This window comes from Pleuronectes platessa, chromosome 12, assembly GCF_947347685.1.
Source record: "Pleuronectes platessa chromosome 12, fPlePla1.1, whole genome shotgun sequence".
NCBI lineage: Eukaryota > Metazoa > Chordata > Actinopteri > Pleuronectiformes > Pleuronectidae > Pleuronectes > Pleuronectes platessa.
In genome coordinates, this window is record NC_070637.1 from 12,860,891 (window position 1) to 12,886,109 (window position 25,219).

Below are 25,219 nucleotides of genomic sequence, written 5' to 3' on the forward strand. Positions count from 1 at the left end.
AAACAAATATGAACCTGTGGGAAGGAGATTTTTCTCTTGTGTTTACGAGATAGCTTTAAATTACCAGCATGTTCTTTTTGATCTTTTTTTTTATGTAGCCTATGCCCCCCACCCACATCCACACACAAACACACACATAAATACACACAAGACATTCAAAGAAATATGACCTTCTCTTCTGCCTAATGTTTTAATGGAAATATACTTTATTTCCAGCAATGCATCATAATCAATATATTTAAGACATTTCTATAGGCTGCATCACGTAATTCTTCAAATATGGGTTGAAATGGAAATAGACAAAGGGCTCAGAGACGTGTGACCTCGAGAAACAGTTAGAACACATCTTTCTTACATCTAATGTTGAATATATTGCAAGAACTTCTCCCCCTAGTGTTCAAGGAATATAAATACTCAGTTTACCACTTGATTTAAGATTGCTGGTTAAGCATATTACTTATATTTATTGCATAATTATAAATATATCAATTGATAAATACAATTAAATGAATGTTCATGAATGGAAAATAAACTTTATTTACCTTCAATATATTTTTTTTTGCAAAATAACGTTAAATTAAAAAAAGATTTCATCTGGTTGAACAAGTTTTTAGGCCCATTTAATTATATAATCATAAAGTTGGTCTGTCAACAACAAAACCAACAGAATTTAATGAAATAGTTTTTAGCTAATTACAGTTCATGTTAATTGTCCAAAATCTACTGCTAAAGCTAAACACTCTCAACTTACATGGAGGAACAGATGAACAATGAAAGGGAGGAGATGCTGCAGAAATGAATACATTGGTGGAGGACACAGACACTGAGCTTTCCTGCAGCTGCCATAGATTCGGTTCCCTCCCTTCGCTGAGCGTCTCCCCTCATTCTCTCTCTCCATTTCATGCTCACCGTCCCGTCAGGAAAGGCAAAATGCCTGAAAGAATATCACAAATAAATAAATAAAACGGAAGACACACATTTTGTCGTGTGTTGAATCGCACAAATGACCCAGTTCAAATGTAAGGCAGCATCTCAACACTGGGGCGAGGTAACACCGTGGAACCGCAGCGGTATCCTCTCGATTGCACTCACCTCTCTGCTCTCGCTCCACACAGTGCGGCGATGGCGGCTGAAGAGCTGACCTGAAACCCATTAACTCAGTAATGGTACAGCTGTAACTGATGGCAGTGGTTGTTGGAAGGCCCCTCCAGATTCTGCAAACTCTGCACTCACAAGGACCCTGCGAACATTAAAGTTAAATATGCACTGTCTCACATGGTTCACAGCTCAAATAAGATCCAATTCAAGTGGCAGGAGATAGTATTTAAGTTTAAGTGTGCAGCCCTGCTGTGGGATATATTACGTTATTTTACAGTGCATGTTAGAATGCATTCGTGTGGGCAACCTAGAAAAGAAAACTCCTTTCTAAATAAAGTTTTACATAACTGATTTAGTTTTGATTGTCAAATATATTTATTGGGGAACATACAGGATTGTTTTTAACTGGAAAAAATATATATCTTCAAGAAGTAGCCTGTAGAAGAGACAAGGATACAGCTTTGGATGTGAAGAGGATTGGTGTGTTTGGATATAAAAGAACACGACTGTACACTACACACCACCGTAAAATGTGATTAAGTTTAGCAAAAGATTTTTATTGTGAATGTGAACACGTTACCTAAATTAAACCATAAAGTTGTTGATGATGTTTTATTTGTCAGGAGTGGATGTTTTAGCAACAACTATATGACATTACTCACAGTAACTGTTTTGCAGATACAGTTCAAACATGTTTTGCATAAATGTTTCTGTAATTCTGTTATAATCCTGATGGAACTAGTACTCGATTGTATATGAACATAATTTATAGGGGAAGGAGATGCACTGTAACAGCTGCAGCAGAGGTAAAAATGGAAACAGAAGTAAAAGCAGTATTAACAATTAAAGTTTAATTTATTTTGTCAGACATATATGCATTTTCTATCGTTGTTTTCCAGTTCAGGGTTGCATACATAAGACGAGCACTATAGTACCATTATGATCCAAAACATGGCAAGTCTTTAGCTAACATTAGTATTTTTATCAGATCGAGTCTACCTTTTTTGTAGTTTTCATTAATGTTGGCCTGTTGCTTATATTCACTAAGATTTGAGTGAAGATACTTCTCTATTTGAAGCGATGTCTGTCTTTGTATGACAGTAGGAGGAGCCTCAGTATTGAGTGCTGAGCAAACCCGGGCTGGAGTTCAGATGTTCAATACGACTGACACACAACATTTCCAGACACTGGATGGATACTTTAAATATTTAATGTGTTTAAATTGGAAGCGTGCATGGAAATGAAATCATGAATACACTTATCCTTAACTCAAATCTGGTTAGCCTTAGATCAACAAGCGTGACCCACCGGGAGGGAACAAGAAGGGTTTGACTCCAGCTTGTAGGAGACTTAATAATTTTCTTTTAGTGCACAATACACGGTTCAGTACTTGTTGTCTATTGCTTGTGATTGTGGGAATGCTGCTACTGTGTATGTGTGTGTGTGTGTGTGTGTGTGTGTGTGTGTGTGTGTGTGTGTGTGTGTGTGTGTGAGAGAGTGTGAGTATGTGCTTTGCTTCCAGAATAGGTTCACATATTTCTGTTTGCATGTCAGTGTCTGTGTATTGGCTCCGAGGGAAAGACCCAGCAGACAGTGACTGAAGCGCCTCTCCTCTGAGAGTGTAGCAGCTAATAGCAAACCCAGTCCTTGAGTTTTGAGGTTATCCCATTCAATCACTCGTCCCCACTTCAGCAGACACATAACCGGGCAGCAAAAACAGCCACTAACCCGTACGCAAATGTAGTACAGGACCTTTATGCTCTATATTAGGAATGGCATTGCCATATATGTCACCTATAAGCCAGTATACATACAGCACATTCTCTGGATATATGAAGATGGAAGTTTGTAACATTTGAAATGTTCACAGTGAAAATGTGTATGTCCATCACATTGAAAATATCTATATTAGCATAAAAATATGTGTATGCCCCTGCATTAGCATAAATCCTAAGAATATATAAGATAAGTACATATGCATATACAGTGCCTTGCATAAGTATTCACCCCCTTTGGACTTTTCTACATTTTGTCATGGTATAACCACAGATTAAAATTTATTTCATCGTGAGTTTATGTAATGGACCAATACAAAATAGTGCATCATTTGGAAGTGGGGGGAAATATTACATGGATTTCACAATTATTTACAAATAAAAATCTGAAAAGTGTTGAGTGCATATGTATTCACCCCCTTTACTGTGAAACCCCTAACAAAGATCTGGTGTGGGGATGCTTCTCTTCAGCAGGTACAGGGAAACTGGTCAGAATAGAGGGAAAGATGGATGGAGCCAAATACAGGGAAATCCTTGAAGAAAATCTGATGCAGTCTGCAAAAGACTTGAGACTGGGGCGGAGGTTCATCTTCCAGCAGGACAATGACCCTAAACATACAGCCAGAGCTACAAAGGAATGGTTTGGATTAAAGAATGTTAATGTCTTAAAATGGCCCAGTCAAAGCCCAGACCTCAATCCAATAGAGAATCTATGGCAAGACTTGAAGATTGCGGTTCACAGACGGTCTCCATCCAATCTGACTGAGCTTCATCTTTTTTGCCAAGAAGAATGGACAAACGTTTCCATCTCTAGATGTGCAAAGCTGGTAGAGACATACCCCAAAAGACTTGCAGCTGTAATTGCAGCGAAAGGGGGTTCTACCAAGTATTGACACAGGGGGGTGAATACTTATGCACCCAACAGATGTCAACTTTTTTGTTCTCATTATTGTTTGTGTCACAATAAAATTTATTTTGCACCTCCAAAGTACTATGCATGTTTTGTTGATCAAACGGGAAAAAGTTTATTTAAGTCTATTTGAATTCCAGTTAGTAACAGTACATAATGGGAAAAAGTCCAAGGGGGGTGAATACTTATGCAAGGCACTGTATATGTATACATATATATATACATATGTATTTTAACATTTATGTCTATCTTTTATAGTTACATATATTTGTTGATGGGATGTGAGATAAATATATGATGCAACATATGTCTACAATATAAGAGTATTTTTTGTACCCACTCACATACAAATATAGTTATTACCATACACAGACACACATTAGAATGTAGAACGTAATGTATTGTTTTATCATACTGTATATTTAATTTTTAATGTTAATAATTTACTGGTCTTGCTAATGTTAATTCATGTTTCCAGACACTGCATGGTGAATAACACACCACTTTGTAAATGTTTAGAAAACCAAAGCATTTGTCATCACGTGGTCTTGGCATCGATGGTCTATAGGGAGAATGTTTCAGGTTACTGCTTCCTAACAGAGCATGTTATGGCTGCAAACTCCTCTCGTGATATGCTGCTGAATAGACCTTTAACTGGGCCATTCTGTTTGTTTTCCAGTTAAAACGATGAACATGTCCTGCTGAATGGGTGATTGACTGAGGATTAGATTTGTGTTTCCACATTTGCATGAGTCATTATAAAGAAGCAGAATGAGAGAGCTATGTGGAAAAGGCAGGGCTGTAATTCTGTGCCATCTGTGCTCTGTGCCATAGGGACACTCCTCCTATTCACAGAGCTGTGATTTCCTCTGCATCCCAGCCCAAGGTGACTGACACTTACACAGCGGCAGTGCAGCATGCTCAGAGAACCATAGCTTAGTTTCCGACAGTAGGCACGAAGGTTTTGACAGGACATGACCCCGCTGAGAGGCTAACGTCAGCCTCACACCAAGGAATTTGCAAGTTTTTTATCTTTTATGCTCGAATTTCTGAGCCTTGAGAGAAGCCAACTGAATCATCAAAATATGCTACATTTGTCAAATCATGTTTGAACGAATTAGGTTTTTACTGCAACATCTTGCTCTTTAGTTTTGTGTGAAACATAAACCTCGGTAATACTGCAGTGTTGTGAGTAGTTATTCTCCAGTTGAGAACTTTTTTTATCCCAGAAGATCTTATTTTATTGTACTGTATATTTTATATTATTTTTAACTTAAATTCTTATACTTTCTTATATCTTATTTTATTTGTACTACTAGTATTCTGATGAATTGCATGTTGCTGTCCTCTTTTTGTATCTTATACTTTGTCAAGCGCTTGGGTCAACCAAGTTGTTTTAATTTGCTATATATTAAAAATTGACATTGACAATGACATTCAATGATCATGTCATTTTTTTTAATATTTTTTAATATGATCAAAAAAGTATTAAATTGATATTGATATTGACTGAGCCACATCACAACCTGCGTAGCCTATAAACCCTGTTTACAACAAACCCATTAAAGTGAATGTACAGTTATTAAAGATGTCGGCCCCGTGACAGCATTCAACTTTTGAGAGGACCCACATGGCTGTTAAGTTTATATGCTTCTCAGAATGTTCACTCAGAAAGTGGACGACCTGACAGTAGAAAACATGGACTATGCATCAAGACCGACGACATGACAGCTCCCAAAAGTGAAGTCAACACGTCTTGATCGCCCCCTGATGGCTGGCAGCAGCATAGGTTAACACTCTGTCTCCTCCATGTTAGTGGCTGGGACATGGGCCAAACTTAGAAGTCAAAGTAAAAACTAAAATTCATTTCTTTCAAATGGTTCTTATGCTTTTGGCAACTTTGTGTTTCAGCGGGACATCGATACAGCGACTCCAGATTCTGGCTCATCAAAAGTGAAGGATATCTTTGCTTCATTTTTTTATATTTCATGTAGGCTTACTTTTTTTTGGCTAGATTCATTGTTCGTCTTCACTGAGGCTACAGTTATTAGTGTTAAATTAGGACAGATTCCTACTATGTGTTAGTTTGTGTTTGATGCCATTTTAACAGTGTGCTTTGTTTGATATACAATGGAAGGGTTCTTATGTGTCACAGTAAATTAATACATAATCACAGTCACAAATCACAGTCCACATCTCATTGCATCAGCTGTTTGTTCCCAGGATTGTGGATCCTACCTCATGAAGTGAATCATGACACAGTCAAACAGAGTGTGAGTCACATTTTAACCTTCTGAGTCACAGGGTAACAGAGGGAGTCCCTCAATCAGATGGGGCTGAGCAAAGACCAATAGCCTCTGTAGGTTAACTGTCTGTGTAACGAAGGGGATATTCTGAACAGATTTTGCACTAATGATGTTGAAAGAGTTGTAATATAAAATTGATGTTCACTGCAGAAAAACAATGTAGGGATGCTTTTCTCCAAATAACTAAATAAGTGCAACATTCTAAATGTCAATAATTTATATTTCAATCTCTATTTGTATGTTATATTTTGATTTTTCATATTTTTTACAACAGGAATCGAAATTATAAGTTCCCTGAATCTTCTAGAAAAAAACTCTACTTAGTATTTTCAAAACAATTCTCTCTTATGTGGATAGGTGGTATTATAAGAACATCTATTTACTGCTCCGCTGCTCCACTGATGGCCCGAGCAGAACCTTCCAATATGGCAAGATTGGCTGCTGTGGCGAGGCTTTACGAGCTTTGTGTGACGGCCCTCCTCTGTCCTCTCTGTCTGTACCTACCTGATTCTAATACTGCTTGACACTTCGGCTGATGCATAATTCAGCGAGGAACTAATTACCCTGGCAGCTGGTACAAAGAAATTTCCTCCCTGCCCTACTGTTGCAGCAGCCCTTCATACTTTGTCAACAGAGAATTTCCTGCTGCCGGGCAGAGCAGCACACAGCGCAAAGTAAACTGCATCCCTGTTAACTATCTGCTCTTTGAATGAAAGCGAAGCTGAATCGCTTTCAGGATTATTTCGACGAGCACCCTGACAAGGGAGAAGTCTCCATGTGCAAAATCTCCATGTGAGACGCAGATGATTAACATATTCATGGCGGTCTCCACCTACAAAGTGTGATCAAAATAAACGACATGCTGTGGAAGCCGCTTGGTATCAGTGGGTTTACGCCCGCTTGATTGTTCCTTAGATATAGAGAATGACACGAACACAGATCACAGCCAATCTCTGCATCGACCTGTTGAAGATGGAAGATTAAAATGTTTTTCTCGAGTGCCGTTTCAGAATACCCATAAAGGCTTAAGTGGGATTGCATCTTTTTTTTCATTGCAGTGTAGATAACTCTTGAAAAAGTCACACAGCGGCAGTGATTACACATTCAACCAAGAGGTTCCCTCGGCTGCTCCTTTCCTTCATAAAATACTGTAGATATTAAAATTGTTTATACTACTACAATTCTCCGCCGTCTTAGAGGCGAGAATGTGGGCCTAGGATTTTAAAGACTTTGTATGTCTTACCATCTGCAACACATCCCCGAGCCAGAGGTCCCCTGCAGCTAATGCCACAGCAGTTATGACTGCAAGGTTCACGCTCTTTATAATCAGGCAGCTCATTTGGATATGCATCATTCATGCTCCGGGCAACTGTTCAGAAACACTTCTCTTCCTCTGTGAAAACACATCATTGTGGTTTAACATTTAAATTAGGTAATTTTCTCAAAAACACAAACAGAGCTGACAAAACATAAAAAATAACTCTTATTTTCTAGTCTTTTTCAAAAAAAAAATCCAAATTGTAATTAAAACTTCATTTTTAATCACCAAGTCGTAATACTAATTGCAGTATAATTACTAGTTCATATCGAAGGCCCTACTATGCCACTTTAACTGATGCGTGAATAAATGTATGTATGGATTACCCATGTGTCTCCTAAGAGAAAATGTGACATGTATTGATTCTTAATACACCATTAAGTTGGTGCATAATGTGGTAAATAGCATTTTGGATATGCTGTGGGGGCGAATGCCTCGCGCTGATTTGAGCTTGATAGATAACTTATTCAAATGTAGATATAATTAGAGTTCATATATTTCAAACATTATCGCCTCCAGATTTTTCATCAGCCCTCCCAAAGAGAGTGTGCTGCCGCACGGCCCACTGTGGATTCAAACATTAATAACTCTGTCAGTGGGTACGCCAAAATCAAATGGGGAACGTATTAGTCATTAGAAGTCATAGAAGTTATTTCTTATCTAGACGTGGTGATAATTTATTATGTGAAAATTAAATTGGTGGAAATAGACTCTGAAGTCTGAGTTTGTCTGCACTTTCTTTGCCCATTTTTACCCTTGCAAACAGTTCTTACACTTAATCTTTATCTCAAACCCGTGCAGCTTTCACAGGATACCAACATGTTGACACCTTATATAAATGTATGGCTTTGTGATGATATGATATTTTATATACATGTCGTAAAACATTTTAGGGCTTCAGCTGCAGAGAGCAGATATTCTGATTCAATCATTCACCGTTTCTCTACACCAAACACAAACAGCAACTCTTTTTGGAGGTTTTTTTTCGGTGTTCACCTCATGTGGGCAACCATAACCTGATCAAACGTCAGACATAGAAATGGAAACCAGCAGATATCCGGCCCCTTAACTCTTCTCCCTCGCCTGCAGTTTCTCTGCAAATTCACAGAATCCATTTATACAAATTCATGTTTAGCAGCTATGTTTACTTTGATATTCTAAGTTGTGTAGATTGTGTAGTTATCAGGTCATAAGCCAAGATATTGGACAAATTCTGACCTGATGATAAAGCTAGTTGAATTAATGACTCACACATACACATACGCACACACACAAACAGATACATACCCACATAGTGCTGTCAAACGACAGGAAATGTTAGTATCAAACTTTGAAAGGATAAGCCAGGGAGTTGTTAGGAAACACCTTACATAATATTATTACAACTGGCACATCCACTATTAATGTTAATGTCTGTGCCGGGATAAGTCCAAGTTCACCTTTATTAGTAGGTGGTGCAGAGACTATATTAACACATTAACAGAATTAATACCAGTAACTGTGCGTCTTCATTTTATTGGGCAAAAATATGAAAATGAAACTGACATTAGGTCAGGAAGTGACAGAGGATGATGAGTGTCTGATAACAGCCTGAGAACAGATGGAAGTACACAGGCTTGTGGTTGACTGTAGAGGTTAATTGTTTATTTGCTCCAGTGGCCGTAGTCTGTTCAGATTATTGTTATCAGTAGGGGACTGAAAATTCTGCGGCAGCGGCCTTTACGAGCCCGGCTATCTGCAGGCCAGGCATACAGCAATGTCTTCAAATATGAAAGGATGGATGCTATTAGAGGCCCAGTGTGATACTTTGAGACACCAGAGGCACTGGCAAGTGTGACACAGAGAGAGTGTGATGCTTTCTTTTTTTCTTCTCAAAGGAGATTCTGACTGGGTGTAGATCCACGGGCCCCGAGCGACGGCGTGATGAGGGTGACAGTTGACAGTTTGTGGAGCATGTGGGATTTGTTTGCCTTCAGAAAGTCTCTTGTAAAGTTCGCGGCAGTGCAGATGGTGAAGATGATCTGTAGCGTGTGGGTAAAGCTTTCGGTTATTTATGATGAGCAAAGACCTTGTTAGCTTTGCCAGGAAACCAGCCAAAGCATAATGGGAAGACTAGACGTGCACCTGTTTGTTCATTTGTACTGTGAAAAGAACATAACCATTATTAATCTACATGATTGTTGCATCCTTATATAAATATCTCTCTCGAAAATAGACCTTTATCCTGTTGTTTGAGGAAACGCTGGTAAGTATGTCAAAACTGTGTCGTTCTGAAAAAAAAGAGGCTCACATCTACAGCTGTCAGTGCACGAGCTGGAGTGACGTTTCAACACACACCTGCACGTTGCACAAGATTGTCAAGTGAGTAGCATGCTTGCTTCAAAATGGAGTCACAGCATTATTGGCGGCTGAGCCTGGCTCATAACTCTGCAAGACAGTGTCGCATTCTGAGCAGATCACCGGAATCCAATTAATCTTGGGTTTGTCCACATAAAGCCCTCCTGCTATTTCATCTAATGAAAGCAGGCAGCCTCCTCGTTTCTTCTCCTTCCTGCACCGCGCTCTCATGAGAACATGCTCCGCGTCCAACACCGCCGACTGCTTCCTCGCCTTTGGCTGCGCTGCATTCCAGGCACTCCCGTTTTCCCACAGGGGCTCACAACTGCAGGCGAGGAGATCAAAACAATCCAGTTATGGTGTTTCTTTCGGTTGCCACTTTTATTGGGATGGAGCATGTTTGAGTGCACGGACGCAAATCTTGATTTTGTTTAGACAAAACAAAATCCCCGGGTGAAGCCTCCTGCCTATGAGCATTCAATGCCAATAATTGGGGTTATCCTCAATGCCATAAGTATTCGTAACCGCTCAATGTCCCGTTCGCAATGAAAGGGTTTAAACCTACTTTATAGACTCGCTCTCCTTTGGATGGTAGATGAGCTTAGTAAACAAAGGGACATTAAGCCCATCTTGCGCACTCCGTGTGTCTGCCGGACCAGATTAGCCGCTCCCTGCCTCTCAGCAGAAGATGGGCCCAGATGCAAAGCTTCTTGTCCTGGTGGAGTGAGCGAAGAGGCCACACATCGTTTGACAAGGACAAAACGCCTGAAGGGGAACAGAGCAATCTCCAATCATAGTTTGTACGTGAAAACATGCAGAGAGACATTTCAGATGAGGTTCCCGACTCCGTCATTGATAATTCAGCAGAGGAGAAGGACCTGCTGTTGTTTGGACACATACAGTGTCAGGCTGCAAGCTAATAAATCTCTAAGAAATGGTGAGGCTCCCTATAAGAAGTGTTCCTCTAGAGTGAAAGTGAGCGTTTTCTTCAGCACCATTGACGGAATACTGACAGTTCTGCATGAGCTGTTTTTGAAGCCCACTCTGCCTCTGTGACTGAAAGCTTTTACAGGGACATATCTACTCCATTAAGGCAAGACCATGACATCCCTGAAGGACGTCCAAGGACAGTCAACTCCTTTAGCCTCTTCTCTCCTGCTGCCCTGTACAACCACACTTCCTCCGTTTGACTGTCAGTTTTCCTTCCACATAATCCTGCATCGTCGGTTCCGCTGAAGGACACGTCGGTTTGCAGCCTGGATGCTGAATCACAAAAAAATCTCGGTTGTTCAGGTTTCATGAATCTGCACGATTAAAAAACATGCATGCGTCCGGTGTTGATGTCTCTTTGCATCTCATCAGTATCAGTGCAGCAGAGCTACAGCACTTACCATGCATGCAACCGTCTTACATACATAATTCAGGATCACATTCACTATCCATCTGGATGTCCCTCAGTCGTACTATCCATTGCACTTATCCACCCTCATTCAAACATCATCTTCTCCCGTGGCCTTTTTCCTGTAGCCACACACAAGCCTAAGCTTTGCACTGTCACCTTAAAGTAGGATCACACGAGGCTGTCATTGTGGAGATGTGATCAAAGCGACATGCTCCAGGCCCAGATGCACCACGCCAATAGCACACCTTCAGTGTGACTACAGCGAAAGACCTCAGGACAGCGGGGGAATGCCAAATCATCCTCATTCATAATACAGTAGATGGCCTCTCAACAATTATCAGCAGCCTGCTGATCCTCTTGGAAAGGCAGAACAGGGGCTCAGAGGTTAGGATGGGAAACATACATAATTTAATCCGACGTAATATTAGCAAAAAACCTCAGCCTATATGTTTTAATTACAACTGTGTGTGACGCTGTAGTTATAGGACTAAAGGATATAGAAAGTATGATATCAGTCAGTGTGTTTGAACACGGTGTTGAAAGGAATTGTGCAGGTGCACAGCTGTATACAGTATCGGAGACACACAAGACCACCGCACTGCCCTGCTGCACAAGTGCTAATTTGAGCAGGAAAACCTGAGCGCTGGCCCATATCGAACATATGGAGAGCAGGAAATTATTTGTGCAAATCGCTGCCTATAAAAAGAAAAACTAATAAAGGGGGCTTAGTGAAGCAAGCTCCATTTTACAGTACATTACACCTTGAGACAGTGACAGAGGGAGCACGGGATACACAGCAGAGGTAGGCAAACGCATTGTCGTTGAATGTACGTAGCTGCCTCACTTCATCATTTATCTTGTTCCGGGAGGTGTGCACACAGGCTCTGCCCCTGAAGTCTCCACATGCAGTATACTCCTCTCGATAACAGACAGTGTGGAAAATGAATTGCTTCACGCGGCAATAGATTTATAACGGTAACTATAGCAGACAGCATATTGTGGTGTGGAGTTTTTGGGCTTTATTAACTGATCTCTGCTATATTAACACATAGCAGCATCTCTATACATGCACATGGACACTGGTGAACCTTAACCCAGAAGTCATGTCTTCATGCACATATACAGGAGTGCTGAAAGGAAATGTGTCTGCTTTAATACACAGCAACATTTTCTGAAACCCACCAGACGCCCCATCCAGAAAACCTTGAAATCAGAATAAAGCTCAAATGTATGTGCATATGTTTACATGCAAACACAAACCTTGACTTGCCCGTTCACTCGGAACTTCGCCTGTGTAACTAACACTGGTTGATTAATGGCACTACCCCATCTTGCCCGAGGAGGAGATAAGCAGCCTATCGTGGCTCTGTAGCTTCCATGACCTTGAGAGAGCACTGGAGAAGGAAATAGACCCAGGGCTGCTATTAGCTCAGCCCTCGCTCATTTGGCCCAACTCCAATGTCAAACCACTGTCTGCTTAAATTCATACGCGCAGCCCCGAGGGCCGGCAGTCGAGGAATCACCCTGGAGATGTATGTCACTCCAAAATTCACCTCGCTCATGGATGCATGATGCATGAGCTGATGAGTTTGAAAGAGTTGAGTTCACGCAACACACAATAGAATAAGTCTTTTTACAGACAGTATTATGTCTCCATCCAAATACTTTCCCTATAATCTGGCATAGGGCTGGGCGATTTTTCGATCTCGATTCGGGATCGTGATAAAATGTTGATCGATTTCGATTATCTCCTTGTGACATGTATTCGATCTCACGTGGCAAAAGTAAGCGCAACAACAGTGTCGGAGTCTGCCGGCTGCCGTCTGCAGGTAGGACACGACACGCCCACTTCCCATCGTGAGAGTAGCTGCAGTTGCGAGAGAGAGAAAACGAGAGAACGAAGTTGGAAAAAGGAGAAAAAAGGAGTGAAACTGAAGTCGGGGACAGCGAAAATAATGCCGAATGTGAAAGCGACGTCACTACATCACCCGAAACCGAAGACATTGTCGAAAAAAAGGGTAACGCGACGTCAGGTGTGTGGACGTGGTTTGGATACGGCAAAAATGACGAGGAGCAGACGAAGCCGGTCTGCAAAATATGCCGGCGGTCGGTACCAGCCAGGACGGGAAACACCACAAACCTTTTCAATCACCTGAGACGGCACTATCCCAGTGATTACACAGAGAGTTTGACTCTGCGGGCTCAAGTTTGCACGACACCAAACAAAGAGACAGGCAAGACCACTACGTCTCCCGTTAGCATCGCTAACGGGAGCAATTCTGTTCTGTTAGCAAAACAACAGTCCATCCAGTCGTGTTTTGCAGCCATTGCCCCATATTAAAAACAATCGAAGCGGGGCAAAAATATAACGAGCGCTAATACTTATTGCTTAGCTAAAGATATGATGCCCCTGAGCACAGTGGAGAGGGACGGCTTCAGGAAACTGATCAAAGTGTTAGACCACAGGTACGAGCTCACAGTTTAGCACTTGAATGTGTCAGAGGGTCTGACCCACATGTTTACTTTTTTTTTTTTAAGTTGTTTACAAAATCAAAAAATTAAAAATATAGTGAAAAGGGACCAGTCACTTAGTTTGCACTAAGCATATAAGACTCTGAATGAGCTAAGAGCGCTGCTCTGAATTTTCTTTTGCTAGTTATGGGCCCTGATGCTCTCTTGATCAATGGAAGCATGAAGACCTTCACAAAAACATTTTGTGCTCATTATTGGAAGGCATTTTCATTTTTTTTTATGTTAATAAACTTTATTGTAAAGTTTCAGTGAATCTCTTGTTTCTTCAAGCTTCAGGATGCCCCTCACACTGGCAGCATCTGCAAAAACTACATATCGTGATAAGAATCGAGATCGATCAATATGGAAAAACATATCGTGATAACATTTTTTTCCATATCGCCCAGCCCTAATCTGGCAGTTGTTTTAGATATTTAAATGTAACTTCTGATGCTAGGAGTCTCTTAATTAAAACAGCAGCAGCTGAAGCAGCGTGGGATCATGGGAGTTGTCTCTCAAAAAACATTGCAGTTGAAAATCAACCTGACATGACTGACACGCAAATCTCATTTACAGATGTGGTGTTGTATGATAGTTTATTCACTTTCTGCAGCAAATGGCGATTAATAATCATGATCTGCTGTGAGCGACCAAATCATTGGAAGGAAAACCAGTTGACCAGCTGTTTTGAGCTGGATCGCAGTTTTTCGTCCGTCATATCTCGTTTTCTCCGGAAGCTATAGCAGACAAGGCTGATCCACAGGGTAATATATAAATTATATAACACAGGTAAAGGCGACTAAACTTAAATGTCCTGTTAACCTAATTATATTGGAGATATCTCAAAGTTTGTTGGAAACATTTTGGATAATTTAAGTCAACAAAATAGATAACACAGGTCTAGTCTTGTTTAATGGAATATTGTCATATATTGTATCTTTAATCAACTTCCCCTGAAGCTTTGTTTTCTTCAAAGTAACACATTGAAAATCTACTTTCTATGCTGTCTGGGTACCAGCTTAGCAACAGCCAGGCCTGATGTTATCCCAAAGAACTGTGAATTGTAATTTTAGGCTTTGGTCGTTTTGTGAAAACCTGACATTTAACTTGTTAACTGAAAGCATTAGAGCTGCTGGTGGGCAGATTTTGATAACATCAGAAACATCCTGGCCTGCTGTTTCCCCCTTTTTAAGTTGAGTTAAGTAAAAAAAAAAAAAGCCTCTGGCAGTGGCCTTACATTTTAGAAACCGATATGAGAATGTTCTTGATATTCTGATCTAACATTCTGACAGGTATTTCAAAAACTGTTGAACTATTCATTTAAGCCTTACACTTGTTCATGGATTTTTGGAAATTTTTCCTATGGTATTGTCAAATGATGGAAGTAAGTCATTTATATTTTTCTCCAGTGGTTTTTTTAATTGATGGATGGGAACTGATGCCCTAGTTACTAAGGTTGAAGGTTGAGGTCTTCACAGGTCCAGCCCAACCATAGGACCCCAAGGCCCTACCCGGGACCTGTACAGGTTCAGATTCAGGTTTTATATTGTCACTTGGGTTGAGGTTGTGCTCCGTTCTATAAATGCAGGTCCCGGTCCACTTAATATTATGTGTAATAACTGAGAAGACCTGAGAAGACCTGAGAAGACCTGAGAAGACACGACGAGCCAAGCTATCTTTATTATATTAAAACAAAAATGCGAAGCTGACTGTAAATGAGCAGCATTTGTCATCCGTCACCTTTACAAAAAATAGACGTTTAATCTGAAATCCTGAGCGGATGAAGTTTGCTGTCATTTTAATCAGCCACAGGGCGTGCACAGAAAACCTGAGTTTTACTGAGTTTCCTGGAAGATGGATTAAATGCATCACAGCCAGGCACAGGGGGAAAGGCTGCTAACGTTACAATAGGTAGGACACAAAGTTTGGTTTTGAGACCCTGTGAATTAATGAAACATGTTAAAGCAATAAATATGTCTCCTGCCGGGTCTGGGTTCAGCGTTTCTCTGTCCTGGGCGGGTCCGGGTCCCAGCTTTCAAATGGTAGATCCGGGGTCAGGCTTAGGTAAATCCTTCTAAGGTCTTTTTGGGTTTCAGCGCACATTTTCAGGTCTCGTACAGAAATTTGAGGACCTGTTGCCACATGGTTTCACATTGATGGTTCCCGTGCCAATTCATCCCACAGCGTTTCACCTGCTTTTTCACAAATTTCATAACCATTAGATGTGTTTCTCATGTAAATGTTTCGAGCTGCCTCAGCAGGAATGTTTCGCAGCCTTATCAATCCACTTTGAAAATTCAAATGAACTCTTTTTCTATTACACACTTCACTATCTTAAACAGCCAAAGCCTAATATTACTGTGCGGTGAGCTGTGATTCATTGTATGCTCTTTAGTGTTCTTCGTGGAGACAGCAGTGGAAGTGTGCTATCTTTAAATGAGTTGTATTTGGTTTTAATGGTTTGATACAATCTTTATTCTCTGGTGCATCTCATGGTTTGGGCACATGCCACATGGCCATGATGTCCACGGCTCAAATTCCAGCTGGAGACCTGTGTCAAATGCCATTCCCCCTTTTCCCCCCCTCCCCACATTCCCTCTCTCTCTGTTCTATCGGCTGTCATATAAAGGCTAAATGCCAAAGAAATTATCCAGATAAAAAACCTGTGGAGTCTGTGATTGTAGCAGAATGTTGGATTGTTATTCCGCTGTCTTGTCTACAGAAAAGCGTTACCATGCACCCTGGCAGAGCTCTGTCGGCTCCCGGCAGCAGAATGAGTGAAAGGTCAGCATGTCCGTTCATCTCACAGTATGAAACATCAGCAGCAGGGAAATATCACGAGAACAACTGTTACCGGCACCAGATCTAGGGGAATCTGGACCAGCAGCAAGGGTTACACAGGCTAGGGAGCACTGTGTAACCAATAGATACATACATTTTTTTGATTTTAAGAAGGGAGACTAGTTACACGTCTTGCTCAAAACAAACTCAGATTTAATATTATATATCACAACCTATAAATCTTCACACATCATTCATCTCAATTCTCCATTCGATTTCACTTACTGGTTAGGGGAGAGCGGGGTAATGTGGGACATCGGGTAATGTGAGACACCCCCTGTATCTAGGCAACGGAACACATTTGTGGTCATGTGACCATTATGTTTTCAAGCCCCTCCCATTCCCCCCTTGCCATGAAGGAGAAGTTGATGCTGGTGCTGTGGAAAGTATGTTTTTTCACAAAAATTAGTTGTAAAAGTAAATTTTTCTTGCTTGGAACTTAATCAACTGTTGTGTCAAAACAAATTGAATCAGGTAGAAAAACTTATGTCATACATGTTGGTAAACTTCCAACATATAAAACCGTGTGATTGATGCTAGCTGAAGATTAGCCTGAATTGCTAAGAGATGTTGTTTTTCTAAAACGGTGGCTGTGGGGTAAAGTGGGACAAATGCTGTGGGGTAAAGTGAGACAGTGTCCCACTTTACCCCACCAGGAAGCACAAGTTAAGTTTAGTCTTAAACATATTTTATTGTTATATTACATTATATATGTTTTATTTTTAATGTCATAAACATTGTAGAAATAGCATCATGCCAAGAAACTACACCAGGAAGACAACCTGGGGCCAAACACCCCTCGCAGAGATGGAGAGTGCAGCCGCTGAGGTCATGCAAGGAAAGAAGTCCTTAAGAAAAGCTGGAAGGGATAGAAATATTGACAAGACAACCCTCAAAAGATTCATAATAAAAAAGAGAGAGGGAAAGTAAAATCAGTAGCCTGGGGTGCAGTAGCTGAGGTAAAGAGAATATTCACAGATGAGATGGAGGAGGAGCTTGCCAAACACTTGAAACAACTAGCTGACCAGTTCCATGGCCTTGCTCCAGTTAAGTGCCGTGAACTGCATTTGAATACGCAGAGAAAAACAATACCCCTGTCCCTGCCAATTGGACAGAGAAACAATGTGCAGGTAAGCTAGCCTGTGCAAGAGATCACATTTTACAATCCGCACGCACACACTCCAACTCCTCAGCGGCCTCACACAAAATGGCGCGAACCGACGAGTCACTAAACTATACATTCTTGTAATTTAACCACACTTTAATCAGCACTCATCTAACAACCAAAATAACATTCACTCTTGACCGACACTAAACTAGTTGTTAAAACTGAGTTTTGTCTTACCTGTGGATTTTAAGAAGGGAGACTAGTTACACGTCTTGCTCAAAACGAACTCAGATTTAATATGAAGTGCGCACTTCCTGAGCCCGTTCATACAGACGCCCCTCAGATCCACCGCTGCACCACAGCGCCACCTACTGACGCGGAGTATAATTGTCATGACACCACCGCGCCACCTACTGACGTGGAGTATAATTGTCATGACAAACTGTTAAAATGATTCAGTTGCCTTTTAAAAATAGGGGGGGTCTCTGTAAAACTAAAAACTAAATGCATGTCATTTTCAACCTATTACACAACCTGTGCTTCGCCCATCACACAATAGACACACACAATAGATCACGGCCTTATCATCGATCGGGGAATGAATAGATATGGCTAAAGTGTGTTAAATATTAGCCCACCCTATCTTACCTGCTGTACGAGTGTGTTGTCATTCATGTATATAAACCGATAAAATCTGTAAATGTTCCTTCTGTGGCTGCGACACACACGGCAGCAAAGATGACTGATTCTTACTTTTATTTGATAAGCAGTGTGTGTGTGCTCGATCCTCTTTGACAGCCCAAAACTGTGTCGTATTATGAAATGCCCGGTTGCTTGGGATACACATGCATTTCTATCAAACTGTCGGCATGTAACCTTTCATACAGAAAACCAGACACATCTGTCATTTTTATGCCACAGACAAAGACACCTTCGCTCACTGAGAGACACCCGGTCTGTGCTGCACGTGGGAGGAAAGACAGAATATTCTCACGTAAGTGTGTTGTGGGACATAATGTGAATTTTGCTACACAGCAGACAGTAACCAATCAATATACAGAACAGTCAGAATGTATTAGGACGAAGAGGCATGTTGTTGTTTTGTTCCTGCTCCACATCGGTTTAGAAATGAAACAATTGAATCCTCGCTTTCATCTTTTCACATTAGGGCGGCTATGGCTATGTATAAGAGCGGGTTGTCCATTAACCAGAAGGTCGATGGTTCGATCTCAAGCTGCTCCGGCGCTTTAAGTGTCCTTGGGCAAGATACTCGACCCTAAATTGCCCCTGATGGCGGAGTGTGAATTGTGTGTGATAGGAAAAGCCCAGCACATGTGTGAATGGGTGGATGTGACTTGTGGTGTAAACCGCTTTGGGTGGTTGATATGACAAGAAAGAAAGGTTTGTTTATTTTCTTTTTAAATTCCACAAGTTATAGGTAGATACTTGACAATCATGTTTGTGTAAAATTATTATAAAAAAAAGCTACATTTAACTGAGGATATGGAAGTTTGTATCCGCACAAAGACACTGAGGGAAAATAAAGAAGAGACAAGATCAACCCTGAGAATAAATTGTCCCTACGTCTTCCAAGAAATCCAAGTGAGGCACTGGCGACACAGTGACATCAGCGACAGGAACCAGAGTAAACCGTTTACAGTTGGAGATGGGCTGATTCTCCCTGGCAGAATCAAATTGCCGGCTGAACAGTCCCTGACTGTAGCCATACTCCTGTTACTTAGTTAAGACGGATCTTCCTGTTTCTTTTTCGCTCGCATAAAAAAACAGCTCCTTACTGGCAGTGAATCCATTAAGCCCGAGCCTCCAGGGACAACCTTAACTTTTAATTACAGCGGCTTTATATGAGCTGCGTATGAAGATACGCTATATTTGCCATTAAAGTGTAAGTAGGACATAACTTTATACAGAAGTAAGGTGATGTTTGTTCAAGTTTACACAACTGCCTGTGCATGATCACACAGCAAAGAAACAATGTGCTTGTGAGTGCTCGTCAACGTTTCTGTTCTTTACTTTCTTTGTTCAATACAAATGTGAGTCTGAGCATTTATAGGTTTTAAAGAATTTGTCTGTGTTTTTTTTTTTTTTAAACATCCAAACACCAATGAGCCTGAATCATAGATTGTAAATAAATAATAATAAAGATGGACATCAGGTCTCTATTTCCCAATGTACAACAAATAAAGCTATGAGGATGTTTCACACCTGAAAGCCTTCACCCTGGTCTGGAAGAAGTTTCATGCTACATTGTTTACATTTGGATTCACATTGCAATGTAGGGAGCGGACTAGAGACTTATGAATGGTGAATGTAGATCCTATCGTCATTATCTACGACCATCTATCTATTGATTGACTTGTAGACGGGGTTCATTTGATTTCAGAGTGTTGTTAAATCGGGTCGTGTGTTTGGTATTTTTAAGTGTTGTAGAAAAAAAGTAGACTTTCTGTTTGAAGAGGAGAAAATGAAAAGACCTGTTCACTTCATTAAATAACCATATATTGTTATATCATAAGGGCCTTCACGTTTAGGGCGCTCTGTCCGTCTGACGAGTCTATGGTCTGAAATTGAGCAGTTGTTATGATTCGTATTTACACAGTAGATATATGATTTCAGTGGTATCACAGTCAACTCTTGAGTTTTAGATCTCATGGATTAAATTTCAAAATGTCTTAATGCCTAATATATGTGATAAACCAAGGGTGTGTCGTCCTCCCGTTGTAATGAAACTTACAATCAGCAGGACAGTCGCTCACTTCTCACTCAACCTCGCTTTGACCGCTTTTTCCAAATGAATTTAGCTGTCGGTTGAATGTTCGCAGAGTTTTCGCCGTCTTGGAACTTACAGTGTATAAGGATCGAGGCCTCCTCAACTCTAAGTAAACGCGTTCAGACATTAGCTTGCTAGCCTGAATAACAAGTCAGGGGAAGTTCGAATGAACACGACTCCGTGGGAGAGAGAGTGTCATAGGTGCTCTATAGAGTTAATGAAGGCAGACAAATAATTTATATGAAATTACTGGAAGACGTGTTGCTCCCGGTGATATTACACCCACATTTACAGGGGAGGATTCCTTCCAGGTGATTAGCGACCGAAAAGCAGAATTTTACTTTGGTTCTAAACAACGCCAACTTTCTTAACCTCCCTGTCAATCTCGTATCAGCTTGTCGGCGAACGGTTATCGGCAGACATCCGGAACACCAGAGGAGACGTATTTGTTTGTGTTGGTTCTGCTACGAGACGCTGGATTTGGAATATTAACTAGTGTTTTCATATCGTTCCAGACATCAATTACAGATCATCTGTACTAATGAGCTGCAGTTTCCCTCTGCTGAGAGCGTGTGGCGTGGAAGGTGCAATGAAAAAACGTCAGCAGGCACAGGGAGCTGATTGTGTAATTGAACTTAGAAGTCTGTTTATTTTTGTCTGAATCAATACGCCTAATGCTGAGGTCTGCAGGTAATTGTTGACTGACTTGCAAATGCATCTTTTCACTACTACTCTACGAAATAAAAGTGCTTATATTATGCAAGGCAACCCTCAGTATATAAGCATGCTGGAAAGATGTGTCAACATATAATTCAGCTCTGTACGTCTCTAATGTCAACATATAAATTACATTTGGCACTTTGGTTATCTCATAATCACATAGGGACACTGTGATACATTTATTTCATTCTTCTTTCATATCCTGTCAAACATCAAACAAAGGCATTTGTTTATTATGCTTCACTTGACAGTAGGCTGGAGTCTTTCCCACAGACTTAGTGTGTTGGCACGGCTTTCTCCCTTGTGTCATCCTCCCAAGGCTTTGATGGATCCTTTTCCTTGGTAAACAACGTTGTGTTAAGGAGCATGGTGAGGTGAGAGATTGAATACAGTGGGAGGAGATGATTACCTCTAATCTTCCTCATTCTGTGGAGCAAGAGGCCCCTCAGACTCCGGCACACTTAATTCAAAGTCAAATTTGGCACGTTCTCAAAGGCTGGTGATGATGGAACCAGGTGGGCGCAAAGGCAAAGAGCATGTTACGATACGAGTCGGGTGGACCCCAGAGCGGAGGCAAAACACTGAGCACGGAGGTGGTGCGTTCAATGATGTTTATTTATCGTAGGTAAAAGCAGGATGCTAGGGTGCTGATAGCTCCGGGAGTTTGTCAGCGGGGCGGAGGAGCAGGAGGGCAGGATGCCGGGGATGCTGATAGCTCCGGGAGATCGTCAGTCGGTTACGAGTGGAAAAATTACGCAAATAATAAATAAAGAAATAAAAATTTCGAGGCCGAGAAAACTCTGGCAGTGAGTTAAAGAAATATGGCTAATAATACATAACCAAACAATAATACACAGTGGAGTTACTTTTTCACAAGGATTTGGAGAAAAGCTTGTGCCAGCTGGTTTGATCATTTTCCAGAATGGGGGATCACATGCTACACAAATCCATCACGTTCAAAATAAAGCAAATAGCCATAAAATGAGTCTCTTTGTGGAAAGTATTGAACCACATGAATGTTACATTTAGGTCTGTGTTTCACACTGAATCAGAGGTACACATGATAACTACAGTTTATGCATGTGTTAAAGATACAGTGTGAACCAAGGACAGTAAATAACAGCTCCCTAAAAAGTAAAGCCAAGGCCTCATGACCACCGCCGGGTGGCTGGCTGTAGAATAGGTCATACATCTTGAACACTCCATGTTAGTGGATGGGAAATGGAACGGAATAAAAACTCAAAATGCACACCAAATTAATATTTCTTAAAGGGGATTTCTGTCATTTGAATTTATTACACTAATGTTTGTCCAAATGTGAATTTTTGAAGTTTGAAAAACAGATTGTTTAGCAGGTGCATGCTTTTACAGAGACTCTGGCTACAAATGTGCAGCATGTTAGCTTAATTTCTGAATAATGGAAGGAAGTGAAGACTTGTCCTCCATCTTGATATGGTGTATGGTGTGAATGAACAAGTTTGCGAATCTACATACAGACAATTAGAGCTTCCATATGCACAGCTGGAAAACCTGTGACACTGAGACTTAAAGTGAGGATAGAACGTACATGTTAGAAATAATAACGGGAGCTTTGTGAATCCATCCAGAGTCTGAGTCAGAGGATAGATTTCTCTCTGCGTAGCCTGGAAGTGATTCATTCTAGTGTCAAAGTGAGTCCATGTGCCCAATGTGGAAGTGATTCAAAACAACAGGTACCGGAAACATGCATCATACATAAAAAACTTCTAGTAGTTACATGGTGCTGTTAATACTCTTGCACAATGATACACTATAAAAACAAGTAAAAAGGTCAAAAGCATAAGTATAATTTGATAATCAAAAATATTTAGCAATAGAATAATCCTGTAAAAAGAATTATGTTATTGGTAACAGATTGGTACATTTATCGTATGTCTCACATCAATAAAAGTACATTACTGTATTTTATGGCATTTACACTTAATTTAGGCAAAAAAAACTAAATTATACAGTAAATTCCTGTCAAATAACAGATTTTTTGTCAGTGTAGGACATTTAGAAGTGAACTTGCCAAGGCCTGTGCATCAAGGTGATAAAACATGCAGCTAAATGTTTCCTTTTGGTCAAAAATTCGACATATTGTCCTTTCATTTGGACTGTAGTACACTGCAGGGGCTACCAGCTACTTTTATACAGCACTGATCTCCCACATCCAGCACAGTCTGACCTTAACCCCTGTGAGTTAAATACATATGAACAGTCAAATGCCTCTCAGCTGTCCCTCAAATCGCTCGGATGCTCGGCTCCTCTGAATAATCTCATTATACAGAGTGAATACATGAAAAAAATATTCTTTATGGGGCCCAACTGACACAGTTTATTTACATTACACAAAAAGACATTACGGTTCCACAGAAGACTTGAATAGATTTATATGTGCTGCATGAATAATTGTATTACCTCTGGAGAGGTGGCCAAAGATGTATTTTGTCAGTGTTTTTGCCAGAGACAACCTTGCTCCAATGCTATTCAAATGATTCATGCAGTCAGTGCACTGCTAGCACATGTGAGTAGAAATAATGACCCTGTTTGCTTGCAGGTCTCATTTATTCATTGCATTAGCTATTGGTTTAAAAAATTCATTATTGATTTCTAAAGTATTTGGAAACATGCTGTTTCCAAAGGCCTCCGCTCAGGATGAGTACATCCATTCATTCGCAAAGACAAAAAAAAACAAAGTGGATGATGTTATATCAAAGCTTGGCACATACACTAACAGTTTGGTTCTTTTTCTTCAGTAAAAGTTTCCATGAATCATAGTAAGTGAAGGAGCGGACTCTCAGCTGCAGTTCTCTGTGCTTCAGACGCCTATAACGCTGTCACAGGTCTGACCCGTTCACTGCCTACACCGCGGCTCTGTCTTCCATAGCTTACAGAGTTATCCATCTCTCAGCCAGCGTCCTGCACCCACTCTCCTATTTTCCTAATGATCAACTCCCCTGAAGCGCTAACTCACCGCGGAAGGAGATGGAAGTGTGATCTGCTGCTTGTTTCACTGTTTCCTCACTGCCTGGTTCATCATTTTCACCTGCTCGTTTTTTTATGTTTATATGTATACAAAGTGTTAAATGAAAGATACATGTTGGGAACTGAAGTAGCATTGATAACATGATGAGATAATGTCTCCCAAGCACATTGGTCGAAATCGTTGGTTCAGATTAGGTGAAACTATGACGTTGACACAGAAATTGCGAGGACGTCGGCCTCCACAGACTTGCTCCATGCTCCAGTGCACAACCGCACAGACATCTGTGAAAACCCTTTTGTTTGGCACTCGTTCATCCTATTGATTTGTGCCTCTCACTCTTGTTCCCTTTCTCCCTTCTTTTGCTCTTCCTTTGTGAATTCCACCTTCCTTGGTGATAAGCCAATGTGACATGCGTGCTTTTCTACGTGATGTCCTGTCCGTGTCGAGGTGAAAGGCAAAGTTGGTTGTCTGAGTCGGTTGAGCTTTATCTGCATTAAGTTGCATGGCTGTGAGATTAAAGTGCGGGCACTGCTGCAGCCACAATACAGATGAGCACTTTTGGCTCAAATCAATTTAATGACCGTTACTTTCTCACTTACATAGAGGGAAACATATTTGGTGGATAATGTATCAGCTGGAGAGAGGACACAGGACTTTTACTGCTTCCTGCAAGAAAACCGGCCTTTAATCACAGTGATTGTAGAATATAATCACCTCTGCCAAGGAGGTTATGTTTGTCATTCGCTTTTGTTAGTGAGCAGCATTTCACAAAAAACTGCTTAGTGGATTACCATGGAACTTGGTAGAAGGATGACCTAAGGTTCGGGGCCAGTTAAAAAAGCATTGCATAATAGGGTGTTTTTGTGACATTTTGTCCATTTTCCAAGGGAATGGATTAAAAAAATAAAACATATTTGGAGGACTAATAACTATGACTGTGTGCAATTTAACCCAGCTTCATTGAATTTAAGGGGACTATTGGGTCTTGGCGGAGGAACGTGCTCTACTGAGCTAGCTAATTAGTTGTTTGATGCTTTAGAACCATGCTGAAAAGTCATGGTTGATAGCTGAGACTGACTCGCTCCACTTGACGATCAC

At 40.8% G+C, this 25,219-nt stretch overlaps 1 long non-coding RNA gene across 3 annotated transcripts; it reads right to left on the bottom strand.

Annotated features, from left to right (window-relative positions):
* Positions 1–205: 205 nt before the first annotated feature.
* LOC128453642 (uncharacterized) lies at positions 206–17,958 on the bottom strand. Of its 3 annotated transcripts, none has more exons than XR_008341527.1 (4): positions 17,844–17,923; positions 7,333–7,482; positions 1,093–1,240; positions 206–934 (listed from the first exon to the last, which is right to left on the bottom strand). It is a non-coding gene; the product is annotated as an uncharacterized LOC128453642 (long non-coding RNA). The 3 variants fall into 3 exon arrangements; XR_008341528.1 differs by lacking the exon at positions 17,844–17,923 and adding an exon at positions 8,404–8,523; XR_008341526.1 differs by lacking the exon at positions 7,333–7,482 and having other exon boundaries at positions 208–934; positions 17,844–17,958.
* Between the last annotated feature and the right edge of the window lie 7,261 nt (positions 17,959–25,219).